Source organism: Macrobrachium nipponense, chromosome 19 (genome assembly GCF_015104395.2).
Source record: "Macrobrachium nipponense isolate FS-2020 chromosome 19, ASM1510439v2, whole genome shotgun sequence".
NCBI classification, from domain to species: domain Eukaryota; kingdom Metazoa; phylum Arthropoda; class Malacostraca; order Decapoda; family Palaemonidae; genus Macrobrachium; species Macrobrachium nipponense.
The window spans coordinates 74,229,678-74,244,833 of NC_061088.1; the positions used below are offsets into that span (position 1 = coordinate 74,229,678).

Below are 15,156 nucleotides of genomic sequence, written 5' to 3' on the forward strand. Positions count from 1 at the left end.
AGCTCCATGATCATGTGGAAATAAAAGGACAGTAGTAATGCACCTTATTAACTTTAAATTGATACAAACATGCATAGACATAATTCTCAAGAGGTTATATATAAAACAAATTTTTTTAAATATCTTTATTCAATATCTGTTTTACAAGCATGGGATATCAGGTTGTTTTATACTGGTAGTTTCAATTAGTTTGCTAAATGGATGTCCCACACATACTGTAAAAAAACATTGCATCAGAAAAGGATGCTTGACTCAATGCCCACTAATATATACATATTCTTTTCAAAACTCAATGATGCTCAGTTCACATCTTGTCAAGAATGATTTGAATAATGCAAATTACATACATGCATATAAACATACTGTATATGCAAGATCATTTAAACATGTTTATGTATACAATATGCATTACATGTATAGTGTGTACAGTATGTTTATTCTGTTATGTTATGCTCAATAGCATATGTTAGTGTGTATTTGTGTGTATATAAAAGAGGTACTGTATACACATAAAATGCTGTACATATACCATATATGTATATACACACATGCAAGTTCCTCTAATGTTTTATATATACATCTTTTAAAATGTATATACAGGGAAAGTACATACATAAGTACGTGATATATATACGTACATACACAAATACATTCATGTATGTAAAATACATATATACAGTATATTTATATCCAACTAACCTTTATCTACATTCATAGAGAACTTGTTTAGATCTTAAAAGACACTGTCTCTCTCAAAAGCTGTAACTGTGCATCCTGATTTTCAAACAACCCAGATACCCCGCACTTAAAACAGTGATATCAAAACCAAAAAGGGATACATACCTCCATATCCCCTCCCTTAAGAGGATCTGCTTCCTTATTCGTAGTGATACTAACAACAGACTTGAAAAGGCTGGCCCCCTGGGTTGCTGAAAACAGGACACACCGTGATGTCTGCTTTCATACACAGTAGTCTTATTAAATTGCGCACCATATTTCAAAACATGTAATTCTAAATATTGGATGACTATAAGCACATATTCTCAAGATCCAAATATCCTACAGTAAAACATGTGACATCCACAATCTTTTAACAGAATACTGATGATTCTTATGCTATAATGTCTTCTGATTTAACAGCACTAAGAAATCTTACACTAAAATCCACAACACTTGTCAAGAATTCAACGCATCACTTCACAGACAAAAACAGGTTAAATGTTGACAATACCTGTTTACTAACAGCAATAAAACTTCAACTTCACTTTTCCTCTTCTTTCTTCAACTGTGTGCAAAACGGCATATTTGGACGATACTGAAGACGATGGTGCACCCCATAAGAGTGAGTAATTAGCTTGAGGCTTCTTGAAAGCGTTTCTTCAATCCAAAATTGTTCAGTTTATGAATTATGCAAGATAGCTTGCCTCAAGGTGAAACTTTCATCTGTTAAACTGCAACTCTGACACTTACTCCGAATGATAGTAAACAGTATCACTCTATTAATCCGCACTTATCTGGATAGGTGAACTGTCTAGACTTTGCAATTTAAATATAATACTTTGCTGTCACTTTTACAAGTAAATTTTGTAAACAAAAACTGTTAAGTCTTCTTATTAAACTGTATATGTATGTTGCTATCTATACTCTAATCTGCTTTGGTGTAGATTGGTGTGTATGTACTACGTATACTCCTTAATATACAGTCTACATATAACTGCTGCCACACTCAAAGCAAACATATAAAAATGTAAGCTTTTATCATAAGAGAACACCTTGAATTTCAACTAATACATATACAGGCAGTCCCTGGTTATCGGCGATCCGGTTTTACAGCGCTTGTCTAGCACCATAAAATCAGCAACTTATGGCGGTATAACGGACCGTGTTTCTCTTATCGGCACATAAGGTGCTGATAATAAAGTTAGGGGCTATAACACTACCTAACAGAGGTGCCATTACAGGCAGTCCTCGGGTTACGACAGGTTCGGCTTATGACGTTCCGAGGTTAAGGCGCTTCTCAATTATATTCATCAGAAATTATTTCCGGGGTTATGACGCCTGCAACGCTCATCTGGCACAAGAAATATGACACCAAAAAGGCAAAATAATAATTTTTTTTTATGAAAAATGCAATAAGAATGCAGTTTTCATAGTTTTGACTGCACCCAAAGCATTAAAAGTAAGCTTTTCTAAGATTTTTTTTTTTTTTTATGATGTTCTGGCTAACGACGATTTTCGGGTTGCAACGCGTCTCAAGAATGGAACCCCTGTCATAACCCGGGGACTGCCTTTAACCGGTTATCAGTGCCATAAAATGCTGAGTTTCGTTAATGGCGGTTTTCGCATATCAGGACCCTGTCGAGAACAGAACCCCAGCCGATAACAGGGGACTCACCCCCCCATGTTAAAATCTATATATACTGATGACATTACTTCCAGTGATAACCAAAGCCTTTGAAACTTTAGTGATAAACAAATAAAGAAAATGGCAGTAGAATTCAAATAAAGTGTGACAGAGGTTGTGTTATCTGTGACACATACTACAGTGTGACATGCAATAGAAATGCCACATAGCCGCCACTCCTACTGACAATGACCTATTTCTACAGGAAACCAAAGCTTCAGTGTCCACTGTCACTTTATATGTAAACAGCATTCTCTTTATACAGCAATTTAATTGTGCAAATTAAACACTGAATATGTCCTCAAGGGATAAGGGAAACTACACCTTTGAAAATGCTTTTCTTCAAGCATACAGTTTTTCATGCTACATAAAGTGATAGTAGAACATTTAGCCATTCAATTAGGAACTGGTTTAGTACTGAAATCATGTAAACTATACAAATCAAGTTTCTTGGCTGGACCACTGTGAAAAAGTTACATTAACAACAATGAATTAAAAAAGTCTACAACCGCTGTACAATTGCCTGAGCATCATTTTAATCCTGTAACCTTACTCAAGGGTAAATTCACAAGATTCTGTTTTCACCTTTATATACAAAATACACCAAAGTTGACACACACACACACCTCACTGTCACTTTAATAATTGGCTCCAGTCTAAGAGACAAATTCATTCCCCACTGAAGGATTGTCAGCCCAAAGACGACAAAGCACCATTCAGAAACACACTGCATAAGTGGTAATAAAATCAAACACCTGGCAAAGTAAATGCAAACTAAATAGCAAAGTTTTCATAATATTTATTTGTGCATCAATACAGACCATACGAGGTACTTTTGCACACGTACTATAGCACATTACATACTTCTCTTCAAGACTTTTAGTACCTATAGACTAAGTGATTCATTAAAATTACTTACAGCATCCAATTACATCTAGAAAACCTTTCTCTGATAATTTATATAATATAAATTGGCAATGCCTCTGGACCATGTTTCATCTATTAAACCCTCACCTCCATCTTGCCATATCTAAAATATGTCATTTCAAAAGCTGCTATCACTTTTTCTGTTCTCTAAAAAGCACCATAAACAACCAAAATTGCCTAATTATAATTATTATAATATATATTAACTTGATACTGTCACAACCATATGCTATCAGTTTTCCCGTTCTCTAAAAAAAGCACCATAAACATCCTAAATTGCCTTATTATAATTATTATTATATATTAACCTGATACTGTTACAATCATGTGGGACAAAAATAAAGGTAATTTATTTGCTTGCAGACTTCCAAAGCCCTTATGAAAAAGAGTAACAAATAATGAAAATACCAAATATCAGGCATTGAGCAGTGATATTCCCTATTAAGTGTTCCAACAGTTCCCTGTACAGGGATTCTGTAGCGATGCAAAACAAGTACTATACTAAATCCCCTGGTAGAGGCACGGTAAGTCAGTGTTGAAATTACTTGTCAAAATAGAAACACCACAAAACCCTTTTTTTTTTTTTTTTTTTTAACAATTATTTCTTTAATAAGCAGTGAGCAAAATCAAGCTGTGACCTGGCTGGGGAAGCAAATCACCTCTCCTACTGGGATCCTCAACTGAGGCTGCAAGCTCTGCAACAGGAACCAATACTGAGAGGGGGGAATCCCCATCCAAAATAACAACCATTGGAGGAATAGAGGTTGGAACCAGGACTGGAGCGTCAAGATGAGATACTAGAGGTATATTGCCCTTTAAAGACACAAATGGAATCCTCTTTGCTTGTGCCTTTTTAAGCCACTTCTCTCTCACTGGGAGGGAGACAAGGAGGTACAAACATTCTTGCCCTCCTCTACAAGCTGAACACAAAAGTGTAATAGTAAATGGGAGACACTGCCATACATCACATAATCACAACCTGGATACTTTCATTGGTCATCCTTACAAGAGGCAGAATTCTCAGATAACATCAGGCTATAAACGACCACCATTCACATAATGGGCAGGGCAGCCCAATACAAATCATTAGATGATATAAGGATAATAAACCTCACTCAAACACAGCCATAAAGAGAGCCAAATATGTCTACTTGCAGAGCTGGTCAAAAATAAACTGGTGATATGCATGCTGTGTCCATACATGATCAGTTACCCATAACTGATGACGTTAGGCTGCCAAATTTTGATGTTACTACCTTGTTCCCAAGCTTCAACTAGCCCTCATTGCTCCCTAGGTATATTCAAGTAGAAATGAGGGTTTGTATACTCATAAGAACAAATCCTGTAAAGAGGGGGGGAAGGGCGATGGCACCTTGCCAATTAGGACCATCCATACTTGGTTGCCTTGAACTTCTGCATATTCCTTTCATAATCTACAGTGACCTGTTATGTCACAATGTAAATGAAACACCACCACAACTACAGTTGGGATGCACCGTTTCAGGCTAGCTTAGTCAGGCCCTTTGCATTATCCCAGAACATTTGGTATGACTTTCCTACAAACTACTGTCTGGTAATAGTTAGTTGTAATCTCCATCTTTCTGAACATGATTACAATAAAAATCATGCTCAAATCCATCTGAAAGTTGCTGTCAAGTGATATTCACGGTCTATTATGTCTCAACACTCATTTCAATGGGGTTGGTACAGAAAACAGCACTCAAGTGGTGCTCGTAATAAAGTAAAGCTTTACAACAAAAGAAACTAGTCAGAAACATTCAAAACACAAGTTAGTATAACAGGAAAATATTTTCAAATACAAAATATAATTGTTTACAGTAAAATTTTATCGAATATTACTTAAGTCCTTCATAACAGGAATTTCGTTCATAGCCCTCGCCACTGATTACAATATTGTTACATCTGCGATTATAACAATGTTCATCACAACAAATCCCATCTAACCTAGGTTAGTATAATTTGCATAGACTAAGGTAGACAATTATGGAATTTTTTTCCCTCCTCCAACCTCTGCTAAACCCCAGTTCATGTTGAAGATCTCAACTGGACTGATCTTGCCATGAGGATCTGCTAAATGACACTCAAAATTGCAGACTACTACAAGGTACAGAAAAGGGAACGGTATTTCTACAGAAGCAATCCGCGGTGGCCTAGACTATGGCAATTGACGTTTTCCTATATTATTTTACTTATTGAACAAGAAATTTAAGTAATATTTATTTGGACGACTGTAATTAACCCCCAGGGGCCAGTACTAAAAACGGCGAAGTACATTGGACGACCCAATCCCTAGTGGATGTCATATCCGCGGTTAGGTCCCTTGCAGTTCGTGTAGAACTATTCTTTAGAATTACCCTGCAAGAAACGTAACCGCGGATACGACATCCACTAGGGATTGGGGGCGTCCTATGTATTTCGCCGTGTTTAGTACTGGTCCCTGGGGGTTAATTAGAGTCGTCCAAATAAATATTACTTAAAATTCTTCTTTAGTAGGTAAAACTGCATAGAAAAACCGCAACTGCCATAGTCTGGGCCGCCGCGGATAGGTACCCTAGATCTACCAAGGGAAGGAAAGGGGTTGCAGCTAGGGGCTGAAAGCACGCTGCAAAGAACCTGAAGAGCCGCTTACATTGCATCGGATGAGGTGCACTGACAGCACTAGGGGAAACAACCTAGTGGATTAGCTGATCCAGTCTTGCCTGCTTGTTGATCCACCCTCCAAAAATGTACTTTCAACACGTCCTGACACCGGGGATGGCCCCCAGTCATGAGTCATCGGTGGTGGGAGCAACACCTCGAGACCTCTACTCTTCTTTCGAAGTAGGGTAAAAAACCTCATGGTACAGGGGTGGACCATGTACGATCAATGTGTACAACCCCAAGAAAAGTAGGGTAGAACATCACAGCAGGCCAAGCAGGCCACCTACAATCAACGCAAGCCACCCTCCGAAAAAGTACATTATAACGCGTCCTGACACCCGAGATGGGCATCAGTCGCGACTTCTTGTTGGTGAGAAACGGAGCTAAAGACCTCTACTCTCCTTTCGAAGTAAGTATTTTCTCCAAAGTTAGAAATTAAGGCCAAATTTTAAGATTTAAACAGAGGGTACTGAAAATGGCGCCCACGGCAGTGGAAATCTCACCAAAACGCTTTAGAAATTTTTACTTACAACTAAAAATGTTTCGAAGATTGACGCCATCTCGATGTTTACGGAGTCGCTTGTGTCAACAAACTTTCCATTTCCTGTGATAAATCCGCACACCACTTGTACCCACAGACGCTGGAGCACTTTTATCACAACAATCGAAACACGATTTCTCACCGACAACAAGCCAGGCGTAAACAGCTGTTTGGGTAGAAGATGACGAGAAGCGTGCTCTTGGCTAATTTTTAAATAAGTAGTAAAACATCAATATTTTACATATTTATGATGATTAATTTGAAAATATTCGTTATTGAAAAAGTAACTCGACTCTGACTCAAATTTAAGTAATTATTTTTCTGAATTAGAACGTTCTTTCAAGTTCTGTATTATGACGTCACGACATCTTGACTTTCGTACCTATTGTAAATAATTGCTATACTCAACTGTCATTGCAGAACAGTTTACCAGTTATTCATGCAGATTGTTATCAGCTATACATGTAATTGTTATAATCGTAATGCGCATATATATCTTTATTATTTACTTTTTGGATATATGAAGATGTTTTACTGCTGGATTATCGCCGTAGTGTGACGCAATCGTTTTCGGTCCATGGGCCTCTGTCTGTTTTCGCACCATAAGAAATTATGGGGCCGAATTTGCAATGACCAGAAAGTCGTTAAAAGAGGAAAGTTAGCATTGAGGGGCATATGTTTTGACTGAGAAAAATGATATTGTAATGATACAATTAAGTTTGTTCATACTTACCTGGCAGATATATATATAGCTGATAATTTCCGACGACAGACAGAATTTAAAACTTACGACACACGTAGTGGGAGTCAGGTGGTTAGTACCCATTCCCGCCGCTGGGAGGCGGGTATCAGGAACCATTCCCATTTTCTATTCATAATTTTTATTTCCACTGTCTCCTGAGGGGAGGTGGGCGGGTAATTAATTATATATATCTGCCAGGTAAGTATGAACAAACTTAATTGTATCATTACAATATCATTTTGTTCATGCAACTTACCTGTCAGATATATATATAGCTGAATCCCACCTTTGGTGGTGGGAGAGACAGAATAGAGGATTTAGGAAACACATATATGCAGATATTTGATATCTTGGTTCCTTACCTGTTAGCATAGCTGGCTTCGTGATTACTGCCAACGTAAGTCTGCTTGTGCTACTAGAGTTGCCAGCAAGGTAGAGACCTATGAAGCTGGTGCACTCCAGATGATCTGTCAACAGGGGCGAGACCACGACGTGACTAGACCATGGACCATACTAATGAGGGCAACGAGACAAAAATACCACCACCTGGCTTAGTTTACCAAAGGTATCCCACTTAACTAAGCTAATGGAAGGGAGACCCGCCCCAGGCGGTCACCCCACAACCATAAACACAAATTAAAAACCCCCCTAATCCATAAAGGATAGGATGAGTGTTACCTCCTGCCCCCAAAACAGTGTCTGCAGCAATGTATGGTCCGAGGGAGAAGCAATTTTCGTATGTCACTTTCACCTCCCGCAGGTAGTGTGAAGCGAACACCGAATTGCTTCTCCAAAATGTGGCATTCAAAATATCTTTGAGCGCCATATTTTTGTGAAAGGCTACCGAAGTAGCAATAGCTCTCACCTCGTGAGCTTTTACTTTCAGAAGCTTCAAATCACTATCACTACACTTATTATGCGCTTCTTGAATCGTATTCCTGATGAAGAACGCCAGTGCGTTTTTCGACATAGGAAGATCAGGTTTCCTCACTGAACACCACAAATTGTCCGATGAACCTCTGCAAGCTTTAGTTCTCTGCAGATAGAACTTTAGAGCCCTGACAGGACACAGGAATCTCTCACGTTCATTTCCCACTATATCTGACAACCCTTTGATTTCAAAGGTCCTCGGCCACGGGTTGGAAGGATTCTCGTTCTTTGCTAAGAACATGGGACCTAAAGAACAAACCGCACTACTGTCTGAAAAGCCAATCTGCTTGCTAATGGCCTGAATTTCGCTAACCCTCTTCGCCGTCGCCAGAGCGGTTAGGAAGATCGTTTTCTTCGTCAGATTCCTGATAGAAACTGAATGAAGCGGTTCGAAGTGACTCGACATCAAATATTTGAGCACCACATCCAAGTTCCACGAGGGTACTTTAGGCTGGACTACCTTCCTAGTCTCGAACGATCTAATGAGATCATGAATGTCTTTATTATTAGTCAAATCGAGTCCTCTGTGCCTAAAGACTACAGAAAGCACGCTCCTGTAGCCTTTAATAGTTGGAACAGCCAACTTCACTTCCTCTCTCAGATAAAGAAGGAAGTCAGCTATCTGGCTCACAGAGGTTGTGGTGGAGGAAATGCCCTTCTTCCTGCACCAGGATCTGAAGACAGCCCACTTCGATTGGTACATAGCGATTGAGGAGGGCCTCCTTGCGGTGGCAATCGCCTTCGCCACAGGTCTTGAAAAACCCCTCGCTCTGGCCAACTTCTTGATAGTCTGAACGCAGTCAGACTCAGAGCGGGGAGGTTTTTGTGGTACCTCTCGAAGTGGGGCTGTCTGAGTAGATCTTTCCTTAAGGGCAGAGTCCTCGGAAAGTCTACCAGGAAGGACATCACCTCTGTGAACCAGTCGGCTGCCGGCCAGAAGGGGGCGATGAGTGTCATCCTCGCTCCTTCCGATGCCGCGAACTTCCTCATCACTTCCCCGAGGATCTTGAGCGGGGGAAAAGCGTATATGTCTAGACCCGACCAACTCCAAAGTAGGGCGTCTACTGCGACTGCTCCCGGGTCCAGAAACTGGGGGAGCAATAGAGTTTGAAGTCTTCTCGTCCTGGACGTTGCGAAGACATCCACCTGTGGACAGCCCACAGGTCCCACAGCGACTGGCAAACCTCTTGGTGAAGGGTCCACTCTGTCGGCAACAGCTGTCCTCGTCGACTGAGAAGGTCCGCTCGAACATTCTGTACTCCTGACACGAACCTTGTCAGGATCGTGACTTCTTGCGCTTTCGCCCATAAAAGGAGTTCCTTTGCGATGGCAAACAGAGAAGGCGAGTGAGTTCCCCCTTGATTTCTTAGGTATGCCAGCGCTGTGGTGTTGTCCGAATTGATCTGAACGACTTTGCCGGATACTTCTTCCTGGAAGAACCTCAGAGCCAGATAAATGGCTGACAGCTCTTTCAGATTGATGTGCCAGGACACCTGTTCCCCTCTCCAGGTGCCCGACACTTCTTTCCCTCCTAGTGTTGCTCCCCAACCCGTGGACGACGCGTCGGAAAACAACACTAGGTCGGGGTTCCGAAGTTTGAGGGAGAGCCCTTCTGCGAGCTTCCGAGGATCTGACCACCAACTTAGGTGATCCTTCACCTCTTTCGTTAAACACAAGATCGCCTCCAGATCTTGTTTGTTCTTCCAACTGTTGGCTAGGAAGAATTGAAGAGGTCTGAGGTGCAGCCTTCCCAGAGAAACAAACTTCTCCAGTGAGGAAATGGTCCCCAGCAAACTCATCCATTCCCTCACCGAGCATGTTTCCTTCCCCAGAAAGGTCGCCACTTTCTCCAAGCATTGAAGTTGTCGCCCCTGGGACGGAAAAGCCCACCGAAAAGCCACTGAGTCCATCTGAATCCAGATAGGACTAAAGAATTGAGACGGAGTCAAATGCGACTGTTCGAGGTTTACCCAGAAGCCCCAGGGACTTTGCTAACGTCATGGTCGTGTGCAGGTCCTCCAGACACCGTTCCCGCGATGAAGCTCGAATAAGCCAGTCGTCTAGGTAGAGAGATCCGTATATTCTCCAAATGAAGCAGCCTTGCCACGTTCTTCATTAGAATGGTGAAAACCATCGGCGCTGTGGTCAGACCGAAGCAAAGTGCCCTGAATTGGAATACCTTCCCCTTCAGGACAAATCGCAGGTATTTCCTTGATTGGGGATGGATGGGGACGTGAAAATACGCGTCTTGGAGGTCTAGTGAGACCATCCAATCCCCCGGTCTCAAAGCTGACAGCACGATTGAGTCGTCTCCATCTTGAATTTCTTCTTTATCACGAAGAGATTTAGGCTGCTGACATCGAGGACGGGTCGCCACCCCCCCGAATGTTTCAGCACCAGGAACAGGCGGTTGTAAAATCCTGGAGATTCCAGGTCGAAGACCTGTTCCACCGCTTGCTTCTCGATCATTTGTTCCAGCAGATCGAAAAGCACTTTCTGTTTCTCTCCTCGATAAGGGGGAGACAAATCCTTTGGTGTTGAGGATAGCGGGGGTGACTTCAAGAACGGGATCCTGTACCCTTTCCTCACGACATCCAGCGACCAAGGGTCGGCATCTCTCTCTTTCCAGGCTTTCGCGAACCGAAGAAGCCTGGCTCCTACCGGCGTCTGAAGGACTTCCAAATCACTCATACTCTTTGACGGAGCAGGGGTTTTCCTCTGGAAGAGCCTCTCCTCCCGGGAGGCTGCTTTCGAGGAAGATCCAGTACGAAAGGGCTTCGATTTCTTGGCAAACGAAACTCCAGAAGATGAAGCAGCTGTTTCTGGCCTTCTAGAAGACTGAGCCAGAAGATCTTGGGCGTTGGGGCCCCTTTCTCCTGAAGGGCTTGATGGCTATGGTCCTTAACCACATTAGTCTGGGGGAAGAGATGGTCTGAAAACGGAGCGAACAGCAAGTCCGCCTTTTGCGCTGGACGAGACGGATTTGGCCGTGAAGTTACAAAAGAGTGCTCTCTTTTGAGAATCCCGAGCTAAAGTGCGTAGCCAACTCCTCAGAACCATCCCTGACGGCCTTGTCCATACAAGCAAGTACACTGGACAGCTCCCCCAGACTAATAGAATCAGAACTCCTTGACCTGGCATCTAAAACTCCAAGACACCAGTCGAGAAAGTTGAAGACCTCTAGAGTCCTGAAGAGGCCTTTTAGATGAAAGTCGAACTCGTTATGGGTCCAAGAGACTTTTGATGAAGACAGAAGTGCTCTTCTGGAGGCGTCCACGATGCTCCCGAAATCACCTTGAGCAGAGGCTGGTAGTTTAACCCCTACGTCCTCTCCCGTCTCATACCACATGCCTCCTTTACCGCAAAGTCTTGATGGCGGTAAAGCTAAAGAGGACTTTCCTGAACGCTTGCTTCGCTGAATTGAAAGCGACTTCTTCATTTTAACGAACCCTGACGCCTTCGTTGCTTTAAAAGAAGAAAATTGAGAAGGGGGAGTACGAGGGGCTTCCGGTTGAAAAGTTTCCCCAAACTCCGACTGTAGAAGACGCATCACAAAACTTTATAGTCCGATGAGACAGGAGCTGGTTGCTGTTTGTTCTTCCTCTGCTTCTAATAAAAATTATCGCTAATCCTTCCTCAGAAACCGGAGAAGTAGGAGGAAAGTCTGAAGAAAACTGACGAACATGGAAGGGTTCCTTCATCCACCTGAACTTGCATTGGTGAGGAACTGGTGTCTACCAGCAGCGCTTGTTGGCGTCCGAATCCACACGCTTGGCGCCGACGAAAGGGTGCGCGCTCGACATCTACTAACACACGCTTGGCGTCCACTGGCGCACACCGAGCGTCCACTAGTGCACGCTTGACTTCCACTGGTGCGCGCCGAGCGTCAGTCAGCGCGCGGCTGCGCCCAACTGGTGCACGTTTATCAACAACAGGTGCGCGTTTGGCGGCACCGGAAGCGCGCTCCACTGCACAGAAGCGCGCTCAGCGTCCACACTCGCTTGCGAACATACGAAGACTTGCGAGCGGGGATATCTCATCCTGAGAGCGAGAAAGAAACGAACTTCTCACCTCCTCTAGAGAGCTGCTGGGGAGCAGAACGAACTCTAGAGGGAGGACTCGAACGAAGAGAGAGGCGAGCGAGGAGAAAGAGCAGGTCTTGACTTCTTCACAGGAAGCTTCTCATCCTTTCTACGACGCGGAAGACACTCTAGAAGCAAGAGCGTCCTGAAGTTGCTGCTGCAGTGACTGAAATCATCCTTTATTGTTTGGCCGAATCTTCCTGCTTCCGGGGAGGGACTGATCCTGTGAGCAGGCGAGAGCGGCGAGGGGACGCCTCCCACTCCTCCTTCCTAGGTACGGCCTCCTCCCGAGCCTCTAGAGCGACTGTATCGCTCGCACGAACTAACCGAATCTAAGTCCGAAGACTCTCTGCGCCTTTTCTGCGGCGGAAAAGCAGCGAACGCACTGTCAGGAGAAGATCGCAAAAAGCGGAGAAAACTAGGACGTGAAGCGTCAATATCACGCGCCGTCCTTTTCAGCGGACGGGAAGCACCTTGAGAACTCCACCCTTTACGTGGGGATGAAGCCTCCGATGACGAAAAACACTCCTTGAGGAGACGTGCACGCGCAACGCTCCCTGGCAGTCTGGGATTTCATCAGTAACTGCCCGAAGGCCACGCCAGATCGGTGGGGGTTCCTTGTAACCCTCCTTCGGCTTTTGACATGCTCCCTCCCCAGGTCCTGGGAGAGTCAAGCAGAGGTCCAGGCCTAGAGGCGAAACGAGGCGATCTGACGCACCCTCCACTACACAAGGGGTATCACTGCACTTTTGACATCACTTTTGCTCAAGAGCCAACACTTCGATTCTAGATTACGAATCGACTCCAAGATTAAGGATAAAGTATTACTCTCTACAGACACTGCTTCAGGGCCCGGAGGCAAAAACTACAGGGTTAGGAGCATTAACAGAAGGAGGGTTAACAGGAGAAACATTAATTTCTTGCACGCCTGAAACACTCCTGGAGGAAGACCTCCTTAACCTATCCTTTTTCAAGTTTCCTAAGATAAGGTATCATACGCCTTCCACTCAGAATCTGTTAATCTTCGCACTCCTTGCCAACGGCTTTCATACACACATTCATGCTCCCTGCAAACTCTTACATACCGTATGTGGTCTACTGAAGCTTTCAGTAGCCTACCTCTACAATCAGTCCTAGAGCAGAACCTAGCGCTAGCTGTACTAGACCCTGACATATTATCCAAGAGAAGTCCAAACCAAAATCAAATCAATCCACTAAAAATAACGTGTGCCTAGCCACCGATCCAATCAATTAATCCAAAAAAGAACCAAAAGGGATACTCAAGTAGCAAAAAAAGTTTCCAAATCCAGACGGAGGTGCTGCTGTAAACAGGATGTTCACCAACACCGGCGACAGAAAAATTATGAATAGAAAATGGGAATGGTTCCTGATACCCGCCTCCCAGCGGCGGGAATGGGTACTAACCACCTGACTCCCAACTACGTGTGTCGTAAGTTTTAAATTCTGTCGGTCGTCGGAAATTATCAGCTATATATATATCTGACAGGTAAGTTGCATGAACAAAATGATATTGTTATGATACAATAAAGTTTTATGCATACTTACCTGGCAGGTATATATATAGCTGTATTTTCTGAAGTCCGACAGAATTTAAAAAACTTCCGACACACGCAGTGGTCGGCCAGGTGGTTAGTACCCATTCCCGCCGCTGGAGGCGGGGTATCAGGAACCATTCCACATTTTCTATTCATAATTTTATTTCCACTGTCCCTGAGGGGAGGTGGGTGTGGGGGGTACTTGAATATATATATATCTGCCAGTTAAGTATGAACAACTTTATTGTATCATAACAATATCATTTTGCTCATGAACTTACCTGTCAGATATATATATATAGTTGAACCCCACCGTTGGAGGTGGGAAGGGACAGAATAGAAGGATTTTGGGACACAAATGCATGCAGATGATTTACATCTTGGTTCCACCTGTTAGCATAGCCGACTTCGTGATTACTGTCACCAAGTCTTGGCTTCTGCTTTACTAGAGTTGCCAGCGAGGTAGAGACCTATGAAGCTGGTGCACACCCCAGATGATCTGTCAACGGGGGGCGTGACCACAATGTGATAGACCATATTGAACCATACATGAGGGCTAAGAAGTAAATAAAATATATTATATAATTAATATATATCACCACCTGACCAACCTAGCCAAAGTTAATGTGTGTTAACTAAGGCCTTCAGAGTTAAGAATCGCCGTTGTCAGCGACTCCACAACTAAATTAAGAGCTCTTCCTAACCATTTTCTACAGGATAGGATGAGTAGTACTTCTTGACCCCCAAGATTGGTGTCTGCAGACACGTATGGCCCTAGCGAGCAGCAGATCTCATATGCCATCTTCACATCTCGCAGGGAGTGTGAAGTGAACCCAGAGTTGCTTCGCTAAAACATGGTACTCAGGATGTTGCTGAGTGCCATGCTCTGTTGAAATGCTTCCGAGGCCGCGCCTCACCTCGTGAGCATTCAGATAAAAAGCTTTCAAAATCTTTGTGCAAACACAATGAAGGAGCATTTTTTGAAAGAAACTCCTTAAACCCTAAAACCAGGGTGTACTTCGATATGGGCAAGTCTGGTCTTTTCGGAACACTGCAGATTGCCGACTGACTTCGACTTTCTTGATTTTAAGTAGATAAAACTTGAGAGACCTGACAGGGCACAGGACTCTCTCTGGCTCCTGCCACTAACTTGTGCCCAAGGACAAAAAGGGTTTCCATTCTTAGGCCATAACGAAAGCGCTTAGAGAGCACACCTCCTTGTGTTCTCTAAAGCCAAAACTTGTGACGATGGCTTTAAATCTCACTAACCCTCTTTGTCGTATCTAGGGTGGTTAGAAGAAGGCCTTCCTGAT

At 43.2% G+C, this 15,156-nt stretch overlaps 2 protein-coding genes across 3 annotated transcripts in view; both read right to left on the reverse strand.

Annotated features, from left to right (window-relative positions):
• Positions 1–15,156, reverse strand: part of LOC135218371 (zinc finger protein 347-like) — a 42,426-nt gene that overhangs the window by 16,306 nt on the left and 10,964 nt on the right. The gene's annotated exons all lie outside the window — the stretch shown is intronic.
• LOC135218374 (zinc finger protein 84-like) overlaps positions 1–15,156 on the reverse strand; it is a 28,891-nt gene that overhangs the window by 2,473 nt on the left and 11,262 nt on the right. The window contains exon 2 of one of the 2 annotated variants that reach the window (XM_064254656.1): positions 844–929. The exons of the other annotated variant lie outside the window; for it this stretch is intronic. The gene's annotated coding sequence lies outside the window, so the exon portion shown is untranslated. The remainder of the gene's footprint in view (positions 1–843; positions 930–15,156) is intronic. 2 annotated transcript variants of the gene reach the window in all.